Below are 7205 nucleotides of genomic sequence, written 5' to 3'. Positions count from 1 at the left end.
CAGGGAACATTCTGGCTTCACCCTCTCCAGGACAAAAATCTGTTTGTTCTCCTAGCAGTCCATGGTATATTCAACACTCTTCTCCAGCACCACATCTCAAAGGCATCAGTTCTCTTTCTATCATCCCTAGTCAATGTCAAACTCTCCAATGCATAGCACGTAGTTGCGAAGAATATAGCTTGGATCAGAAGCACCTTAGTCTCCAGCCTGACATCGTTGCTCTTCAGTGCTCTACAGAGGTCCCTGATAGCTGACTTTCCCAGTGCAATTTGTCTCTTGATTTCCTGGCTGCTGTTACCAAGAGTGCTGATTGTGGAGCCAGGCAAACTAAAACTGTTAACAAACTTAATCTCTTCACCATCCATACTGATGCTGCCAATTGGCCCAGTGGTGAGAATCTTTTTCTTGGTGTTGAGCTTCAGTCTGTATTGAAGGCTGCAGTCCTTGACCTTCTGCAGCAAGTTCTTCAGGTCCTCCTCAGTTTCAGCAAGCAGAGTTGTGTCATCACAACAACACAGGTTGTTGATGAATGTTCCACTAATCCTGATGCCACATTCCTCCTTGTACAGCCCAGTATTTTATTTTTTATTTATGATTTGTTAATGCAACATATATATATTTTTACAGCATATATTCTTTCCATTTAATTTACCCCATTCATTCTTTGTTGCACATTTTCCTTCCTGCCCATCACTCTCCCCAGTTCATTTTTCTTGTTGAAAAAAAAAAAAAATCAACCCTCTCTCATTATTATATAATCTCCCCAAGTCACAGTGTACTTAACTATACATTTCTTTTTTCTGTAATCTTGTCATGAAAATAATACCTGTAGTTATTATTTTTAAATGATCCTGACTTGTCACTTTCCTGCTTAAACAGGGTAAGGTCTTTAACAGAGATAATCAAAGGGCAAGCTGTTGACTGGGGACACATTGGACTGAAAAATGAGAGTCAGCCCTGTTGACAGCCAGTGAGAGGAAGATGGGCCTCAATGACAAGCCCACAATATTCCCCCGTGGACAGAAACCAGATGCTGGAAAAGGCCTAACAGGACCACAAAAATGACTAAATATTCTTCTTTTCTGACCAATATGAATGCTTGCTTCTTTTTTCCATTATCATTACTCTATTGTTGTTATTAGTGGTCATTGAATTGATTCCAATTCATAGCAACACCATATAGTGGAGTAGAACTGCTCCAAAACATTTTCACAGCCAAAAAGCAGAGTGTGAGGCTTAACAGATGACTCTGGGTAGAACTGAACCATCAACCTTTCATTGGCTGAACATTTGTGCTGCCCAAGGACGTCTAGCTCCATTTTATTCTTTCACTGAGGGATTATATTTATTAAGATACTTAATGACAAAAAACCTCATTGCTGCTTGGCTGTACCAGTTCAGAACTCGCTCACGTTTTCATAGTTCAAAGAATCCCATAACATATTCTTTGATATTTCCCCATATGAGATTGGTAGGTGTTCCCAAATCAAGTATAACCCATAGCAACCCTACAAACAATAGATCTGAGCCCTGTCCTATCATACATCATCTTCTTAATCGCTGACGTATTTGAGCCCATTACTGTGGTCACTGTGTCAATCAATCTAGTCGAGGGTCTTAATCTCTTTCATTGACCTTTCAACTTTCCAAGAATAACGTCTCTCTACAAAGAATAGCCTCTACTAGGAACATGTCTAAAGTATGTGAGACGAAGGTTTATCATCTTTGCCTCCAAGAAGCACTTTGGCTTCACCTGCTCTAAGGTATGTCACTTTGTTCTTTGGCAGTTCATGGGATAGTCAGTACTCTTCTCCAACACCCCAGCTCAAAGGCATCAATTCTTCTTCTGTCATCTCTATCTATTGTCTAGCTTTCAGATGCATAGCAAGTGATTTAAAAGATCAAGGATTCCCAATATCAACTATCCTGTTACATTTCAAAATAAATTATAATAAATGAAAAAAAAGATCAAGGACTTTTTAAAACAGGTACACTTTGAGCTTCAAACTGACATCTCTGCCCCTCAATTATTTGAAGAGGTCCCTGACTGCAAATTTGCCCAGTGTGCTCTATCTCCTGATCTCCTGGCTGCTGGTACCAAGGATGTTGATTGTGGATCGAAGATGAAGTTATTGACAGTTACAATCTTTTCTCCATCTATCATGATGCTGTCTATGGGTCCAGTGGTCAGAATTTTTGTTTATTTGACATTGAGATGCGATCCATAGTGAAGGTTGCAGTCTATGATCTTCTGCAGCAAGTGTTCCAAGTCCTCATTTTCAGCAAGCAAGGTTATGTAATCTTCATAAAGCAGGTTATTGATGAGTCTTCCTCTGATCATGATGTCACACTCTTCAGCGCAGAGACCAGCTTGTTGAAAATTTTGCTTAGCACATAGATTGAATAGGTATGAAGAAACTCTGATGCACACCTTCCTTAATTTTGAACCATGTAGGGTTGTTCCCTTTCTCTGTTCACACAACAGCTTCTTTGCATGAACACAATTATCAGTGTTCCAGGATTTCCATTCTTCTCAATATGAGCCTGAGTTTGCTATGACCCACACAGTCACATGCATTTGTGTAGTCACTGAAACACAAATAGATATTCTTCTGCTATTCTTTATTTTCAGTCAGAATCCATCTGATATCTCTGGTGCCATAATTTCTTCTAAACCCAGTTTGAACTTTTGGCAGTTCTATGTCTACATATAGTTTAACCATTTTGGTGGGGGGTTTTTTTATTAAATTTTATTAATTTTAATGAGCATTTACAGAGATTTTGAGTTTCCTTCATTCATTGTTGCACTGTTTTCTCTACCCTCCCTCCCAGTTCGTTCCTCTTTTTTTCCCCCCCTTGGAAGTCTGTTTTAATTGTCCAGTTGCCACAGTGATTGTCAAAGCCAGTTCTGGTTAATCTCCTTTGTCAGTGTGTCCTTTGCCATTCCCTATCACTCCTCCCTGAGAGAGACTTCACCCTGATTCATAAGGAAAATGGGGTGGTGTATTCTCTTAGCTACTTAGTTTAGCCATTTTGATGGAGGGTTTTTTTCTAAAATTTTTTTTAATTGTGATTTTAACAAAAAATCATAGAATAGTTAGATTGTTATCCATTCCTTGCTGCACATTTTACCACCTCTTCCTCCTTTCCCCCTCCTCTAGTTCACTTTTTTAATATATATTCATTCAATAGTTGCACAATTATATCCCTCCTCCCTTCTCCCTAGTCCTCTTTGCAGTGTACTTCTTATTCTGGGCTACTGTCAGACATATAATATCTAATTGTATATTCCTTTTAAACAGTTCTTTCTTTCATCTGATCCAATGCAACATTCATTATTTATCACCTCTTCATTTCCCCCCTAACTCCCATGGTAGTCCTGTTTTATAACAGTGGTGTTATGCAGTATTTGTCCCTTTGTGACTGAGGTATTTCACTAAACACAATGTCCTTGAAGGTCACACATGTAACATTTTATAAGTTCCTTGTTTTTCAGTGTTGTGTATTATTTCATTGTGTGACTATACTATAATTTTTCTATCCATTTCTTTTTTGATGGTCTGGCCATTTTTGAATGATCATCAGCACTTATATTGTTGGCATGTGATATTAATGACGCTGATAATTTCACTTTCTCTTAGATCACTGTTCTTTGGACTAGGAACAAATGGGGATTTCTCCCAGTTAGTCAGCCAGGAAGCTGTTTTCAAATGTCCTATTATCTACTAGTGAGAGCATCCAGGCCTGCATCTCTCAGTTGAAGCATGCTGATTGCTATTTCTCTCAATTCCTGCAGCCTTGAATTTTTGCCAATCCCTTCAGTGAAGCTTGAACTTCTTCCTTCATTACCACTGTGTCTTGATCATATAGTACTTACTGAAATCTTTCAGTATTGGCCCTTTCTTCTTGGTACAGTGATTCTAGAGTAGTCATCTTCTTTTGATGTTTCCTGGATCATTCAGTCTTTTCCCCATAGCAACAACTTGAATCTTGAATTTGTATTTCAGTTCTTTCAGCTTGAGAAATGCTGAGCAAGTGCTTCCTTTTTCATTCTCCAATTCTAAGTCTCTGCACACTCTGTTAGAATACTTTGTTTTTTTTTTGTTTTTAATATTTAAAGTTTACCCTTTATTAGAGACCCAAAAGTTTTCATACCTGGGGAAATCTTCTGTGGAGATTTGACATGGATTAGGAGTATACATTTAGCATATCAGTAGGAAGAAGGACCAGCAAACACAGGAAACTTCAAGAAATGGATTTTACAATCCCACCAACAGTGTATGAGAGTTCCCACCACTTGTCATGCTGTCCAACATTTATTGCTTGCTGCCATGTTAAACTTTACCATTGCTACTGGGGTTAAATGGTATTTCGTTGTGGTTTTGATTTGAATCTCTCTACTTGCCAGTGATTTTGAGCATTTCCTCATGTCTCTTTTAGCATCCGAATGCCTTCCTCTGTGAAAAGTCTTTCCACGGTTTTGGTCCATTTTGTAATTGAGGTGTCAGTCTTTTCCTTCTGGAAGCCCAGAAGTATCCTGGAAAATCTTTTGTTTAGCTCTTTTACTATAGCACCTCTTCCCTTTGTTTTGGTTTCTCTATGCTCCAGTGCAATTTTCCAGGGTCTCTTCTGACATCCATTTCAGGTGTAGTTGGGTTCCCCCCCCCCCGTCTTCTTTTGTAGTGATCTTTTTTGCTGTCTTCATAGATGATATCCTAGATGTAATCACACAACTCATCTGGTCTTTGATCATTTGTTTAATGCTTCAATTCTATTATTCTTAAAATGATATTTTTAATTCAGTTGGAATAGACTCAAGATAATATTTGGTTCTCATGGACTTGTTTTAACTTCCTTTAACCTCAGTTTAGACCTGTTGTTATGTGCTGTCGAGTCGCTTGTGACTCATAGCGACGCTATGTACTCCTGTGCCAATCACACTGCCTCTGACACACCCATCCCGATTACCCCAGTCACTGAATCAATCCACCTCATAGAGGGTCTTCCCCTCTTGTGCCATCTCTCCACCCTCCCAAGCATGATGTCCCTCTCCAAGGACCTGTCCCTCCTTACAACATGTCCAAAGTATGTCAGACAAAGCCCCAGAATCCTTGCCTCCAAGGAGCAGCCTGGTTTAACCCTCTCCAGGATGAATCTGTTTGTTTTCTTGGCAGTCCAGGGTACATTCAATACTCTTCTCCAGCACCACAGCTCAAAGGCATCAATTCTCCTTCTATCCTCCCTAGTCATTGTCCAACTCTCTGATACATAACAAGTGATTGCAAAGACCATGGCCTGTATCAGATGCACCTTAGTCTCCAGAGTGACACCATTGTTCTTCAGTACCCTGGAGAGGTCCCTAACAGCAGACTTTGCCATCGCAATACGTTTTTTGATTTCCTGGCTGCTGGTACCAAGAGTGTTGACCATGGAGCCAAGCTGACTAAAGTTTTTAACAATCTCAATCTCTTCACCGTCCATCCTGATGCTGACAACTGGTTCTAGTGGTGACTTATACATGAGTAATTGATGGTCTGTTCCATAGTCAGCACCTTGCCTGGATTTGATTGTTGATATTGAACTTCTCCCGTTGATCCCTTCCACAAAAGTAGTCAGTCTGATTCATATGCAGCCCATTTGATGAGGTCCATGGGTAAAGCCATCCTTTGTGCTGCAATGAGCATAGATTATGAATATCCAATCTCAATTCTTATTTCCATGTTTTATAATACTAGCAGTGGAATAGCTGGGTTACACGGAATTTCCAATGTCAGCTGTTTAAGGAAATGGCAAACCACCTTCCATAGCAGTTGTACCACTTTACAATCCCACTAGCAATACATATGAATTTCAACCTCTCCACATCCTCTCCCACATTTATTGTATGCTGTTTTGTTCAATTTGCTACTGCTGTTGGAGTGAGGAAGTAGTATCTCATTGTTGTTTTGATTTGCACCTTTTTGATGGCTGGTGGGAGCAAAAATAGAATCCCTGGTCTATGGCATAAATGGGCTTCTGAACATAGCCAAAATATGCAATGGGGAAAACATAAAATAAATGGAACCTTCTTAAAATTAAACCCGTGTGTGGATCAAAAATATTCTCCAGCTGAATAAAAATTAAACCCACAGATCTGGGGAGGGGAGGAAACCCAAACTTTTGACAATGACATTTTAGATAAGAGTCTCATAAGCAAAGTTTACAGAATACTACAGGGCATCCATGAGAAAAAGATTGATAACCCAATCACAAAATGAGTAAAAAGACTCTTCATAAGAACATTCAGATGGTCAAGAAACACATGAGAACATGTAATGCTTAATCATATATTCCTTTTAAACAGTTCTTTCCTTCTTCCAGTGCAATGTTCATTGTCTATGCACTCTTATCCTATTTTCCTCCCAAACTCTCATGTCAGACTTACTTTATAACAGTAGTGCTATGCAGTGTTTGTTCTTTTGTGACAGAAATATTTCACACTTCATAATGTCCTGCAGGGTCATCCATGTTGAAAATGTTTTATGAGTTCATTGTTTTTCAGTGTTGTGTAGTATTCCATTATATGATTATAGCATACTTTTTCTATGCATGTATTTGTTGATGGGCATTTAGGTTGATTCCATCTCTTTGCTATTGTGAATAATGCAGCAATAAAAGTGGGTGTGTATATATCCGTTTGGATGGCAGGTATGGTTTCTCAGAATAAGAGGTATATTGTAAAGAGGACTTGGGGGGGAAGGGAGGAAGGAGGTAATTTTTCAACAATGAATGAATATTTTAAAAAACAAAAATAAGTGAACTGATGAGAGGGAAGTGAGGGAGAGGGGGGTAAAAGGTGAACAATGAATGAATAAAAATCTGATTTTGTAAACTGTCATTAAAATCACAATTAAAATTAAAGAAGTTTATTAAAAAACCCACATGAGGAAATGTTCAAAATCACTAGCAATCAGAGAGATGGTCTAGGATTCTTATTCTTCTCAATGTTAGACATAATGTGTGATGATCCACAGTTAAATGCCTTTCCATAGTCAATAAGACACAATAGTTTGTCTAGTATTCTTTGTTTTCAGTCAAAATGCATCTGACATCAGCCATGATAGCCTTGGTTCTATAGCCTCTTCAAGATCAACATACAAAAATCAGTTGGATTTCTCTACAGCGACAAAAAGAATACAGAGCCAGAACTAAGAGAAACAATACCT

Source organism: Elephantulus edwardii, unplaced genomic scaffold, assembly GCF_000299155.1.
Source record: "Elephantulus edwardii isolate Elephantulus edwardi_28Jun2011 unplaced genomic scaffold, EleEdw1.0 scaffold00087, whole genome shotgun sequence".
NCBI lineage: Eukaryota > Metazoa > Chordata > Mammalia > Macroscelidea > Macroscelididae > Elephantulus > Elephantulus edwardii.
This window is presented reverse-complemented; position numbering follows the sequence as displayed.